This window comes from Dermacentor andersoni, chromosome 3, assembly GCF_023375885.2.
Source record: "Dermacentor andersoni chromosome 3, qqDerAnde1_hic_scaffold, whole genome shotgun sequence".
Lineage (NCBI taxonomy): Eukaryota > Metazoa > Arthropoda > Arachnida > Ixodida > Ixodidae > Dermacentor > Dermacentor andersoni.
In genome coordinates this window covers 196,601,593-196,616,980 of record NC_092816.1, presented here as the reverse complement: position 1 = coordinate 196,616,980, position 15,388 = coordinate 196,601,593, and the positions used below count along the sequence as shown (strand labels likewise).

Here is a 15,388-nt window from a genome sequence, read left to right as displayed (position 1 = left end):
CCAGCCACCGCAAGCTAAGTAAGGGAAAGCGGACCAATCGCAGACGCCAGCAGCACCCTCTCAGCTCGTTATCGATTTTCAGTGTACTGGATCGGCACCATCTAATCCCTCTCTAATTCAGCGTGCTTCTCGTCTCTTATCAACCAATTAGACAAGACAAGGCGCTCAGTGTAGGCAATGTTATTCGTTTTTAAAGCGAACAAAAGTGACCTCCTCTAAACGAAGAGACCGGTTTATTGGTTATCACAACTCTGCGGGTCACCACCCTATGCTTGCGTCGCCGTTTACGCAAATTGGCGTCAGAAGAATGGAATCAAAACACATTGAAATAGTTTTACGTTAAAGTGCCTAAGGATTATCTCTCTTTATTATTGCGCCAGCTTAATGTTATTGGTCAAGAAAGACGGCTAGAAAACAGTGAATGGCTGTTTCATTTATCTCACATCAGTAGTGGGCGCAGGGTGGAACGGAAAGCTTAGGCGCTGATCTGTTCGGGAAACATATTGCTACTTGAGGACGATGCAAGAGAATGCAAGAGAATGCAGAGATTTATAGAGACTTCCGCATGTACTTGTCAATGGAACGACAAGTCTAGGCCATAAAGGTATCTGTATAGTTAAAAAAAAAGACGCAAGAAGAAACGAAGATGAAGACAAGCGCTTGTCTTCGTCTTCGTTTCTTCTTGTGCATTTCTTTTGTTGCGTTATACAGATACCCTTCAATGATGACCGACCAAAACGCCCTTATCGCTACCCTACGACTCAGGTTTAGCACAAAGATATCGGAACTTGCGATATCTGTTGAAGAGACGAGTAATGACGTGATATCCGTTGAACAGCAAGTCATACTCATAGTCAAGCGATACAAGTACCATGGTGCGTGCATAAACGAAGGAAAGACCTATTGAAGCATATATCCGACCGACATAACCTAAAAACGAACATGAAGTGGAATGCAGCAGTAATGTAAGATGGTACTTTCAGGCTAGAATAAATATGATGGGCAGCGAAGAATCTAGAAAGGGGGTGTAATGGTGCCAGCGTTAACGTTCTCGAATGTCATTGTCAGCTTAAAATCTGCCATCTTGTCGGGTTTTCATGTGAACCAAAGGTCGGTAAGCTGGTCGGCCTTTGGGGCACATGGTAAGAGCCTAAAGGAGGGGTTGTAGGGAGATATCCGCTGGGCCTCTTTTGAAATCAGAGAAGCACAAACCAAATTTAGTTTTGAGGTTGGACACAGAAGCATGGACGAAAATAGATGCGTGGCTAAAGTTCATAAAAATGTTTGTGCCTCAGAAGCGTGTGCGCCGAATCGAGGAGTATATGAACTAAGCTGCAACAAGGTACAGAGTAATGGAAAGTGTTAATAGACAACCAGGCGCCAATTACACGAAGAATGATAGCTACGGGCAAATTTATTGTCTGTTAAAGAGGTACACGAGTCCTCTGTGTTAATACCGCGCTGTGTCCAGCCGCTCTGGACGCGAACATGCGGCGGGCACACAAGGCGACTTAGTGCTACCTACATGGCGACATAACAAAACCATCCGCTTGCCCAACTCGCGGCTTGTCAAAATGGCTTCTTCTCGAGCTATGCGAGTCCGTTTGATTTCGCAAAGCCTGCAGTGGCAACGTCTCTGTATAGACCATACTTGTTCGCTCCACGTCCTCGGATGGTCCGGCGACAAATAGCGCTGACACCGGTCAAGCATCGACCGTGACGGCACCGTTTTTATTGTCAAACTGTGGAGAGAAGACGCACACCCGGCGGCAACATGGCAGTACCAGTACTACTAACTGCTACAAGTAGTCGCCGCGCTCAATTTGTTTGCAACGGGAAATATTACAGTCAGGTTCTGTGATGCGGTGGTTGTCCACGAGTCAACGCTCCTGTCTTGTGCGCCGCCTGACTTGACCTTTGTATACGTGGAGTTGACGAGTCATAAGGCGAGTGCCTTTTATTCTACGCGTGCTTGGGGGGCTTAGCCTCAATCTTACTAAGTGCTCTGGAACCAGATTACACTTACGTTTCCTAACTCTGCATCTGAAGCCGTAGTATCGGTTAGTCAATATATGAGTATGTCACTGCTATTACTGCGATCCAAGGAAAGCGTTGGTTTAAGGTCGAAGATACACGATGGCCCACATGAACAAAAACGCGACGTGTTCCCTGCTGGGCGCACCGCTAGGTACCAGTGGATATGGCGGTTTCCTCTCGTGTTTCTTTCTTTTCTTTTTTGTATTGCTTTTCTAACTCAGTAGGACCGGATTATACTGCAGATTTTATTGGAAACGTCTGAATAACTACGCCGATGTCATGGCAACAACTGCAGACTTTATTGGAAACGTGTCAATAACTACGCCGATGGCATGGCAACAGGAGCAACGACGACGACAGTAATGACGGCGTCACGGGGATAATGTTAAGTTGACTGCGACAGTATGGAATGAACGATGATCCTACGAATAGATAACAGCAGAACGACGACAATGGCGTCTCGATGACAGCTACAATTATCATGTCATCATTGCGGAAATTATTTATGCGTTTCTCATAGACACTGCTCCATAAACAATGCTACTCGCTGCGAGGGGCATCTGCAGAATTTCTAGATTAGAGCATATACATCAGCACTAACTCACTGCTTGAGCGTTTTCGTTGCTTCGCGTGATGCTTACGCATCCCTGCAAATTAGTTCCTGCGCACAGTGAAGCACATCATGGCGATTTACAACCACCGAGTCACGACGCTGTCAGCACGGCCACATGCTGCCGCGCGCGGCGTCAGATGTAGCCGGTTGAAGAGCGCATTTTGGTCTACTGCTATTGGTACTTTTATTAGAAGATCTGCAGGAAGCTACGTACGGTAACCTAAACATTAGAAATGTTCGTCAAGTGCAACAGATTGGAATTAACCGCCATCAACGGACCGGGCTTGTGTCAGTGAGGGTGAGAGAGACATATATATTTAAACGCAGGCTCCAGGCAGACCTGTTCGCGGGCGGCTAACTGCCTTGTGAAATGTAAGCCTTTCTGCTTCGCTCAAAGTAAGTGTTTTTATTCCGCTTTATCTTCCATGCACCGTGAAGGCCGTTCGTTGCATCGAGTCTAGTTTAAGATTTTCTGATAAACTAGACAAGCCACTGAAGGGCAGGTGCGCAGACACATATAAAAGAAAGAAAGGGAAGGACGACAGAAACGCCGCCTGCATACTAACAAGTCCCGCAGTGGCCTAAATTGCTACCAACTTGTTCAAATTGAAGCTCTGCTAGCGAAGCTACCGGCGGTAAAAGGTATTGCCCTCTACTACTCCAAGCGTGTCGTACTCAATGCGAATGTCGGTGGAGACTCTCACTGTAGCATGTACTATCCTTCTGATTTAGAGAAATGTTGCCTTCGTGGAGAACCACGTTCAGGAGATTATTCTCACTCCCCATCAAGAGGACAAGGAATGCAGATTCTGTTGTTGCAAGCGTTTGCAGCTGCAGATGAGAGACACGTAGCGAATGTCAAGGAGCGTATTTTTGAAGCTGTGACGGAGCGCTCCGAAGTTCCGTGCAGTGGTCAGAACTCCTGCGCGTGCATGTCTGCCGACTGCTACTTCGTAACTTTCTCGCGAATCATCATCCTGGAAGTGGTGATACTTCCCAGGGGCCACCTTTACGAGAGCACCCCCCAACAGCTTATATTCATTCGATTTCAAATATTAATAGCGATAACGACGCCGCAATGCTGAAGAATTCTGAGATAGAAATTGTTGCAGTATTGCATCCCCGTTAAACTGAAGTTTTAATCCTGTGCTGTGTGTGGAGGTGAGTTGTCTCTGTCATGCAAGACTCTAATACAAGACAAGATGTTCGCAGTAAGATGGGTGTTTGAAGTGACCGACAAATGCCCCGAAACGGGTGCCACAGGCTCCAGACATTTTGATGAGGATACTTGACTAAAAGAAGCCTTTTTGTCGAAACATTGAATTAAGCATGTGACAGTGCTTCATCAATGACGGCTCATTGCGACAGGAGAAATGGGTTAGATTTGGTCTCAATTAACTGAACATCGATGGAGAATTGTATTTCTGCGACCAAAGATTTACTTTCTTTATTGCAAAATTGTGTAGTACTGGCCAAACTCCAGACGTGTGAGACCGGGTATTATGCTGAGACGTGGCATACCGGGGCAGTGTATCTTCGCAAAAATGGCCCTTTAGCTATTCGTGGGCAATTTTTCTATGCAAGAGAAGAACTAGGCAAGAAACACTGCGACAAAATACAACGCCCTAAAAAATATCACCTACTGAGAATGCGAACATCTGAGCACAACAGTACGAAGCCACCACTTCACCGAAAAGCCCCGCTAAATTATATTATTCATGCATGGAACAAAAATACAGTAGCCCTAAGGAAGTACTCAGGTTGTATTCTTATTTATTCCAAACTTCGGAGCCTATGCTAGATTAAACAGGGTGCACGAAGTTAGCAAACGTAGATATTTTTGCCGACGAGCTACACGATCTGAACATGTGGAAAAATGTTTAAACCCATCCATTCTGTTATTGTTTTAGACAAAAAGAAATCTGCTCAATTAGCCTATCGGTCTTTGCGAAGGAAGAAGACGTGGAAAGCAGCTGAGCGTGTTCTGCATTTGTTATTGCTAGAGGTTGGTCAACCGCAACTTTGTTAATTAGGAGTGAGGTTAAAATCGAATCCGCTGAGACTTTTTGAATAAGTAGAGTGGCTAGATAAGGGTATATTATATTAGTTGGATGAAGGTGTCGTGCGGGAAACTTAAACTAAATGCATCTGATGGCGTTTTTCTACATTTACGTAATAATGAGGTCCGCAACAAGGATAAAAACATTGTCATAGGCTTGTTCAAATTACCCGTTCGTATTCAGAAAACGTGATTCAGCGATGGTTGAGAGCTGGCTTGTCTGTATTCAAGGACTAGTAGAATGAAGCAGAATAAAGAATGCCGGTACCAAACGACTGATACGGTCAACAGCTATTTTTGTGACAGAACATGAATAGTCAGGCCCTTGCATTGTATGAGGACCTGGATCCCCCAAACTTACGTGAGTTCTGGCTGCGATTGGCCAATAGAGAGGCGATCATTTCTTTTTGAAGCCGAACGTATGTTGCCTGTCGGGTACCTCAACACCGGCTTTTCAGGTAGCGCTCTAACTGGAGAGACGTTTTCTGAATGCACGGCGAAATTCGTAACAAATGCATGCATTAGCAAACAAATCGATGCACCACTACGGATCCTTCTACGCCTTATGAAGACGGTTTTACTCCCAAGGCTTTTTGAGCTGCCATGGTTCGAGGTACTCTTTAACCTCTTCAAGTACAGTGACAAATAAAAGAATCTCAGGTGATTTATTTCATGGTTGGGATTTGTGCTCGGTGTGTGTGTGTGTGTGTGTGTGTGTGTGTGTGTGTGTGTGTGTGTGTGTGTGTGTGTGTGTGTGTGTGTGTGTGTGTGTGTGTGTGTGTGTGTGTGTGTGTGTGTGTGTGTGTGTGTGTGTGTGTGTGTGTGTGTGTGTGTGTGTGTGTGTGTGTGTGAGAGAGAGAGAGAGAGAGAGAGAAGGTGTTTTTGCTAGATGCTCCGATGAAATCCTTGGACCTCGGGAGTAGCCGATACTGGTTATAGTGCAGCCACGAATAACGAAATACCGAATAATGGAGCAAAATTTACTAAATGTCACCAAAAAAATAACATGAAATATGTATATATCGGAATATACCAGTTCATCTGCATTCACGGAAGAAGTGTCATCCATGCTCTCACCTTAACTAACATTGTTTTAACTATTCTTGTAATCCCACCCCTCAGGTAATACTGCCGTATGGGGTCTTTAGGGAAAGAAAGAAAGAATATACAAATAAAAAGAAGAGGGAACGAAAGGAATAATTAAATATAAAGCTTCATGGTCCGTATTACATAGCAGTATTTTTCATTTTTTATTCTTGTTGCCTTTTTGCCGTTAGCTCTGAAAAAGCCGCTCCAACGCCATGGATGAGATCGACTTTCGGTGAGACCATTGGTAAGAAATGAATAGGTGCACCCTATAAGAGTTCTTGGGAAACGTGGCGCCAGGATTCTACAGGGCGTTTCATGTAACTTGAACCAATGATTTAGAAAAAGTGGTTCAGGGCAACCGAACGAAACCAAATTCATATGGTTTGCCGTCATGTGGCGCTCCTTAGGATATTTTTCTATATTGCGCCGCCTAATTGGTTAAGCGAGAGCAATAACGCTAAATTTTTATTACCCCCTTTACAGCCAAGTGCGTTTCGTTAAGTTGTAAAGGGCAATCGAAAACGGCTGTTCCAATTTCTTGTGGTGACGTACATGCTGTGTGGTTTTTTCCAGCGAATAAAGAAATCTCGCGAAATATCAAATAAAACCACGTAATTACGCTCATGCGCTATCGCATTGCAGTGCAGTGCTTAAGATTGTACACTCTTAAACGCAGTTGCACCCTTCGAGTCGCATCTTGCCACACAACAATCACCGTCATCTGTCTTCTCCGCGTTTCCTTTCTTTAACGCTGCGAGCCCGGTACTTCCAAGTCACAAAGTGCATGCGCGTTATTAGCATGACAGAGCACTCTCGACAGGAAAGTAGCGAGCGCGTCGTTTTCAAGAAGGGATACGAAAGCAAGACAGATATCGATTATTGTTGCCTGGCAAGACTCGACCGAAAAGGGTGAACATTTGTTTGAGAGTGTTGGACCAAATTACCTACTTACTCAGAAAAGTATAGCCCCATTATGCAGAGGCTCCGTCATGTTATTTTACCTTACAAGAACGTTTCGCCTTAAAGACGACACGAAGTCTCTTTTCCAACTCTGACAGTTTGAGAGAACAAGCAAGCTCTACCTCTTGGCAATGAAAACTTACATAGCGTGAGAACTCCAATTACTATTGTGTTGTGCAAATAGATCATCCCATTGTTCATGTGTTCTTCTGTTTAATGTCTTATCGTACTGCAAGATCGTTATTTCACGACGAAGGTCACATTGTAAATTCAGACGTCGACGAAAGCGCGAGCACTGGCACGAGCCCTTTGCTGATGGTTGTTTTGACTCACACATATTAGCTGACGGACACGAAAAATGCGGCGAACACTGGCCATAAACAGCTTCGCTGTAAATAATTTTGCAAGACATATCCAACAGAAATACTTAGATTACAAAATACTATAAGAAGGTCGAAATAATCCACGGGGAAACTAAATCTGTCAATTCTTTAAAAGTATTACGATCACAATGTTTTGACCTGATCTCTACATGAAGAAATGTTCTATACAATATACATCGTGAGCCAGAAACAGCAATCTTACATTCAATAATCTCTGGCATCGCTCGTCCGGCACATGCGCAATAAAAAATATTGCAAGAATAATGCAGCCGTTATGGCAGCCATTATTAGAGAAACACGAGATCGCGCTTTATTAACGTGATAGCGTTCAGGCCCCCGGGTCACAGTAAACCTGGCGTCCGTATCCTACGTCAACCATCATTTCGGCGAAAAGTTATTCGAAATAGCGCTTATCAACCACGCAGGCCCTCCATGTACAGCAATGAAGTTACTGAACTAAATGAATTTCTGAAATTAAAATACGTCAGAAAATCGTCAAATACGGCTTACACACAACTGCCAGACATGAAAGCGCCTGATTCCAATTTGAATATACGGGAAAACACAATAAACATTCTGTTATCAGGAACATATCACAAACCCCTTTTGTAACTGTCACGAGGATCCCATCCTCGTCGCCAGTGTCACGATCCACCCGGACTCGTGAACAAGGGAGGGCTCGAGGCACCCTCCGATAGACGGACGCTCCGCTGCGTGGTGGTGCTGAACGATGACTGACCGGCGAGCAGCCGTGCTCGTCGGTGTTTATTGTTGTGCGGTGACCAATGTTGCCTGCCGAGCTTTAGCAGGCCACCGAGCTTTGCGGGCGAACCAAGATTATGCCCGGGCGGGCGTTACATACTTGCTACACCCCCTTACCCCCAGTTTGTTTGTTAAATGAAAAACAAACGTCCATGTTCGCAATATGAGGCTCTGCCTCCATCCTAGCTGGGTCGACGCTGCCTGCTATCCAGGCGAGTAACGGCCCGGTGGCCTCCGCCGCCGAGTACTCCGCCTGGGCACCAGTGTTGACGGGTCGGGTGTGGCAACGCCGGGTGCTGCCTGAGCCAGCCTTGCTCCATGGGAGGGTCCGTAGTGGTCGGCCTCGTGAGTGGTGCTGGGCTCGACACTGGTCCAATGGGTGCCGCCCCACTGGCTATGGTTGGCGCCTCCGAGGTAGGTGGTGCTCTGCTGGGAGCGACTGGTGCTGCCGCTAGTCCTCCTGCGGGCTGGAACTCAGACGTGGTAGTCGAGGGTGCTGGCCAGGTCCCGAGGCGAGGCCTGACATGGTCGGCGTGTCAGTGCCACATGGCCCCATCTGGCATGTGCACGAGCAGCGATGAGGCGCTGGCAGGGGACACCACCTGTCCAGCAGACCAGGGTGGGCCAGGACGGAAGTTTCTGGCAGGACGGACGTTCCGAGCCCGGGTGGATCGTGACATTAACGTTTCTACCGATGACGGGGCGGTTATGTCCTGCTGATTTGCGCGCGCCTGCGCGCATGAATCTCAAAGGTCATACAGCGGTGCGGCCGGTTCCTTGCAACCCCTCCAGATAGCGCTCGCCTCCGCCGCATCGTAAGGCCCGCATCACGGTCCGTCCAAGAGGCCGCGTTTCTACCAGGATGCTCGCCTTTCTGTATAGCGTTCGCCGCCAGAATTTCCCGGTAAACATTGCGATCAGAAAAGCTACAGTTGCCGGTAAGCGTGAGAAGCAGTCAGAGATATCTGAATGCTATCACGCTCCACTCAGAAAGGCGGTGCTTAAGCGTCTTCCATATTTTTCTCATTTATTTTAGGCCCTCAATATGGCCGTTCTTTAACAATCTGAAATACAGAGAGTGGCGTTTCTTTTTTCGGAAGTATATACCATACGACATTTTAACAGTGTTTATCCTAACGTACTGAACTTCATCCTTCCAACTTAATCAATCGCATAAGCGTCGACAGTCATCGTTACGTATGTTCTACCTTAGATTTCTCTTGTGTGCAACAAAACGCTGCAAATTCTGAATTATATCTGGCCATTCAGAAAGAAATCACGTGCTTAGCAAGTAAGAAGTCACTCTTGCCCTTTAACACTGCACATTCAAAGCTTTTTAAGCGAGGTATTGTAATGATTTGCCTCGTTAACAGCCTCAATAAATCTTGCTCACATGAAATGCAAGATAATCTTGCGGCACAGGTTGATCGCCTTTCTTGGGTTGGCTACCCTTTGGCCTTAATTTCTGCCATGGCGGAACAGCTTCTGAAGGGCACAAAACGTGATGAGCGCACTGAGTCAAGGAACCAGCCGGTTGAAAGACAGGTTCGCAGTGCTACCGTATGTGCATGATGTCTCCGATAGGCTAAAAAAAAGATTTGGCAACCTCCAGGAATCCCAGTCCTTTTCTCAGCCCCGGAAAAGCTGGCACAGCTCTGTAAGCGTGTAAACGCGCCTAAATCGTGTCAGAGCTCTTGCTGTCGGGCACAGAAAACGTTTTGCGATATGTGTAACGAATGTGGTTTACCATATTACCGTTTTGAGGCAGTAAATACGTTGTACGGACAGGCAGGTGCCTAAATGATCGTTTAAGAGTGCACTACAACGTCCATAACACTGTTCAAGGCCACTTGGGCATTCATTGCCGGGACTGCCGCTACATGCCCCTCTTTGAAGATACGCAAGTTCTGGCGAGACACAGCTCACCCGGTACATTATTGAAGCTTATTTCACCAGATAAATGGGTAGTGTGTGCGTTAGTGCCCCCTCTATCACGCTGACCCCTAGTGAAGTCTTGTATCTCCACAGATAGAAATTGTGATTTTTTTTTTAAGTGACCATGTTCTTAGTACAATGACTTGCTGTTAGAACACCCCTTGTGACTGCCTTTCATTTTCTGCGCATGACCCTTCTTGTGTATAAACACACGATGTGGCAACGCAATAAAATATTGTTGGAAGTCAGCGCAGTGTATGCCATCTCTCGCAGTCCTTGTCCTTCACACTGTACGTCATTTTTATACTGAACAGTGAATATTAATTGATTCAAAATTAGAAAAAATATAGTACACGTCTAAGCTGCAAGAATGCAATTGATACAGCAAATGACGTTTAGCTTTCCAAAAGAAAAAAAGATGTTCACGTTTAACCCCGAGGTGCAGGGACTCCATTCTCTGAGCATCTTGACCAATAAATGCAGCGCATGGCATTGCTGGAATCTTGCATCCTGCATTAGCAGAATAAGAAGAGAATCATGAGAGTTCAGCCTGTGCAATTACACATGTGCATTCTGGAAATTTTGATAAGGCAACAAGCTCCTGAAAGTAACAAACTTAATTAATGTGACTGGGAACAATGAACAGCTCAGGCAACTGGCCAAGACAGGTGAAAGGTAGGAAAAATGTCTATTTTGCAAATTTAGGAATTGCATTTACTGTGAACACTAAACCACTATGTCACTGTGAATACAAGAAGGCACATACAGCAGCAAAAGCAAATAAAGTTACAGTAGCCTTTTCACCATAGAAAATAAAAGTGAATAAAATTTAAGGACACAACCAATGACATCTCTCAACAGAAATTTGTCCAAGAGTGTGTATGTGACCTTAATATAAAATCGACATGAAATGTGCAATATATCTCTGTATTACACTTTATAAGTACTGCAGCTCAGAACCTTACGGGATATGGCACATTAAGAGTGACATGCACAAGACATTAAAAAATGGCTGTTTTTACACAACATTATTACACTAGGAGACAAATAGTATTACAGAGAGTGCCCACAAAATGAAAATGAGGGAACCCCCACTGGCATTCTCATTTGCCCTGCAATACATGCATCCAGCCCAACAATCTCCAACTCCCCAATGCAGTTTATTAGATCCTTTCTGTATTTCTTATTTACTAATTTAGTAAGAATTGACGTTTCGGCATACTTGAAAATTTAGCATGTGTTAACTATTCTTTTAGAGCACGCCCCTTTCTTTCAATGGGTTAGCTTGGCAAACGGTGACAAGTAGTATTCTCAAAGATCATAAGGTTAAATAAACTTATGATCCTTCGTCATGCTCCCACTTTCTACTTCATGCTCTAAACTGTGATACCCCTCCTAGGCAGTTTATGTTATTCTGCGAATACATACATGGTCCTTCTTTGTGTAGCCTCTCAACTAGAGCCTGAAATTTCTTGTCTCTTAAAAAAATCATCTTTACCGCCCAAAATATATTGCACGGTTACCCCTCACTTGGGGGGTGGGAAGGGTTTGTATATAAGTGTTCACATATTCAATGAACCTCAGAGCCACAACCATTTCTTATCCTGTGTTGCCACTACCCGCATGAGTCGCAATGGTTGTAAATTGGCTACCCGCCCTCTCCCGCCTAAAAGTACATTTTGCCACATGGAAAATGACCACAGCATTGCAATTGATTGAATGAGTCGTCCTGTGCATGTTTTTTCTGGTCTTGTAATGGCTAGGTTCAACATGGTCAAGTTGTCTGAAAACTGCCAAGCCCCAACCAATACCTTGTGTAGTTTCAATATTATGAAACATTCATTTTTCAAGACTTGTCCCAAATTAAGCATGAGGCAGATTTTCATGATGCAAATGAGGAAAGGTTGTGCTTAGTGACAATGATAGGCCTGCTATATCCTGCAAAACTGTGTGCAATGACATATGCTTGCAATTTTCATGAGCAGCTAGCTCAGTACAAGAAATAGGCGCAATGCCTGCGGAAATGTTTTTTAACACCCATGAGAGGTCCTAGTTTCTTGTAATTTTTTCCAATCCCTTGCAGTCTAGATTGGAATCCGCCGCATTTTAATATTGTATTTGAAATAAAAACCGCTCAAATATTAGGGTTATGAGAATTATACGGGATTAAATTAAAGGTATAAGAGTAATGCAACGAGCAAATAACAAGCTCATTGCATAGAGTAAAGAAATATTCCTTTCCTGCAAAAACATTGGTAGCAGGAAGGTCATACGAAATGAGCACTGAATGCACAATAAAGAATATCATGCTGGAATGCCCCCGTCTGTGAATATTCTTGCACAAAGAAAATCCTCATTATGAAAGGCCATCAAGAAAATGCAAGTGTATGCTTTGGATCAGCAATCATACCTGCAGTATGCACTACAATCGGCAATATTTAAAAACACACACAACTGCATATGATATCAAGCTTAGGCCGCCAAGGAGCCTCAGACTTTTAAATTATAACTTGACTTATTATATTACACTACACACCTATATCTACTTACAATGTTGTCTTCCCAACTGCTTCCTAGAAGTCATCAACCATCTGCCTGAAGGCGAACGCAAGTGGCTTGCTCTTGATGGAGGGCACCAAGGCTGGGCATCGTGAAATTGATGCTATAATCTGCATGACCTGCGAGAAACAACACTCTAAGATAAACAAATGCTATAAGAATGAAAGACAAGATCACTCGCAATGAGCCTCGTTTTGGTTTCCACGAGAAAAGCAAAAAAATATGGACTTTGCGCTGCTTACTGAAAAAGAAGCAAGCTTCCTTCCAGATGTTGCAGTCATGCATTAAGATTGTCACACAGCTGCATGTTTGTATGCTCATATGCTGCTGTCGCTACTGTGCCAGCATGCTTTGCATAGCTTATTATTGCAAGTTATATTGATTATTGTGTTTTCTTACCAATTTGTGGCAAATAGCACCAGCAAAGAAGTAGCTCACACACACACTCCCTTGTGAGGAGCGAATTCACACACGCACACATGCATGCACGCGCGCGCACACACACACACAGACAAGCCTCTACCACATAAGCAGCTTCCCACGCTTGACACACTGCATTTTTTATCCTTTGACACTCCTACTGCTAAAGCATAAAAAAGCCTTCGTGCGACCAACACCAAACTCCTCAACCTACACTTCCAGCTTAAACACTTTCTCGAGAGCCAGGACAAGCCCTCCAGCTTCCCTAGTGCTCCAAACTGTAGTTACGAATTTCAATAGGGCTATAGGCGACAGCTCTCGAAGGGCATGCAAACTACCCGGAGAGACCTAAAGCTTGCATATGATACCTCTAAAGCGCAACAACAACACTTCAAATTTTCAAAATTCATTAAAGCTCCTGAACACAATAGCTATATACGTAGGGCGGGGGGTCTCGAATAACCTGCTGTTCACAATTTCAGCGGTTGTCTGCATCAACGGAAATGTAGGCTAATGGGAAATTCACGTCTTTAAGATCAGAATTAGTGTAATAGCGAAACACACTACCAGATTTCTTAATCATTTATTTATGCTCTGGATGTACCGTTCCTTTTAGAATAACAATCAAGGATGTCGATTCATCCGGGCAGAGGCGGGAAAAAGGAGGAAGCGTATACCTGACGCCTTCCCACTGATCCTCCTGAGAAACAGCGCCTCATACAGCAGTTGTCCAGGTTGGCTTGAAACCAAACTCGGCTTTCAGGCGGCAACACTCGCTGTACCAAATTTGAAGTGTTTTATTGTGAGTAAAACTCTACCGGCCTTATGCAATACATACGTACGCACACAAAACGCACTCGCGCGCACGCAAATATACGCACTCTGAAAGCGCAGACACAAAAGCACGCACGCGCAGATTGATAAACACAAACAAGCACACATACATGCAGGCAGACACGCTAACACGTGCACGCACACACAGTGACCCACACAGAAACACGCTCACAAAACACGTACGCACTAGACACAGACAAGCACGCCAGCCCATACAAACCGGCATGTATGCGCGCGCAAGACGCACGCACACACACAAACACACACACAAAGCGAGCTGAGCTGAGCGCACGCACGCACACGAATCGAGCCGAGCGTGAGCGCGCACACACGCACACACAAACCGAGCCGAAAACATGCTAAAGGCGCCCGGCAAGCAGCAACAGCAGCACGCGACCGCATCAGAGAGAACCAATACCGCGCCAGTTCTTTCGAAAGGTGGCAAAGTCACTCGTCCTTTTTCTACGCGACGCAAAAGTGGTCGACCACATTTAACTTTAGTGCGAGCGACCGTATTACAAGAAGCCGCGCTGAATGCACAAAAGAATCGCATCTACGAACGTTCAAGCGCTGAGAAAAGCGTAAAGGCTGTTTCACATGCTGCGACTGCAACGACGAAAATCGGTGCTGTCGCACGCGTCGCAATGCGATTTTTAGAGGGCTCATTTCACATGATTGCGATTTCAACAATGCGACTGGTGCGACGCCCAGGGTTGTTGACTGCCAGGTTTCGTGGCACACGCTGCATAATTCTTTTATTGTAGTGAATAAAACGTTGACACTATAATATTATTGACTTCTCTTGATAAGAAGCAAATAATATGTACGTGTACTAATTTAAAAACGTTAGTTAAGATTTGTCTTGGAATGCGGGACGGCGGTTTCTGTAGTTCAGTGCGACATCGCGCACGTAAACAGCTGTTCGCAGGTGGTTCAGCGCTGTGTGTTGTCTTATCTACATTATATGACCGTTTCGTTCTGCTTGCGCTACAACAATCTACAAGATGACCTATCGACAAGTTCATATAGCTACCCTCACCGCTTATGCAGTATTCGGAATTCGGCTGCCACGAAGTTGTCGTGTCAGCCCAACAAGATCCTCGCGCTACCCGTGCTCGGCGTGAGCTTCTGGAGAAATGATGTGTGTATATTGCCCGTCATTGCGCATATGTGGTGCCTGCTCCTAGCCATATTCTTGCGCCAAAAGCAACAAGAAGCACCAACCCGAAAGCCCGCGTGTGCCCCTGAACGAAGCCTCAAATGATCTGTGTGATTACTGGACGTGGAATGAAAATTGTGTTGTGAAATTCAACCTTAGCGCTAGCCTGGTTCATCCATCGCCGTGCTTGCGCTGCGAATATATATATGGGAGCCCTCTCTAAACATTTCTAAAGGCGCAAAAGCCGACGCATCAAATGTTTCGAGCAGTTACCGTTACTTTTGTAGAAACCTGTGCGTTGTAACACAGCATTATAAAAGACACGCTTCTCGTCCACTTTGTGTCTCGCGCTGGTAGTATACTCGGAACTTCTAACAAGAAGACCATATCAATACGCGCTATTCATAATGCAGGATCCTAGGCCGACGGTAGGCGCACTTGCCGTAGAATTTTTCGGCTTTCTGCCCAGCCTCGCACGCCGCTCACAGTTAGCCTGTCTTGTGGAAATAAATATTATTATTATATTATTAATGTTATAAAACATTATAGTTCCTTCGCAGTAATTTATAGCAATCATC

The 15,388-nt window shown here is 45.1% G+C and overlaps 1 protein-coding gene and 1 long non-coding RNA gene across 2 annotated transcripts in view; one reads left to right on the top strand and one right to left on the bottom strand.

Moving 5' to 3' along the window:
* The first annotated feature begins 2,942 nt into the window (after window positions 1-2,942).
* LOC126524079 (carboxypeptidase Q-like) overlaps window positions 2,943-15,388 on the top strand; it is an 87,061-nt gene continuing 74,615 nt past the window's right edge. The window contains exon 1 of the mRNA XM_050172444.3: window positions 2,943-3,046. The gene's annotated coding sequence lies outside the window, so the exon portion shown is untranslated. The remainder of the gene's footprint in view (window positions 3,047-15,388) is intronic.
* On the bottom strand, window positions 9,692-13,590 carry LOC129383061 (uncharacterized). Its single transcript, XR_008610999.2, has 3 exons — window positions 13,495-13,590; window positions 12,389-12,516; window positions 9,692-10,348 (listed from the first exon to the last, which is right to left on the bottom strand). It is a non-coding gene; the product is annotated as an uncharacterized lncRNA (long non-coding RNA).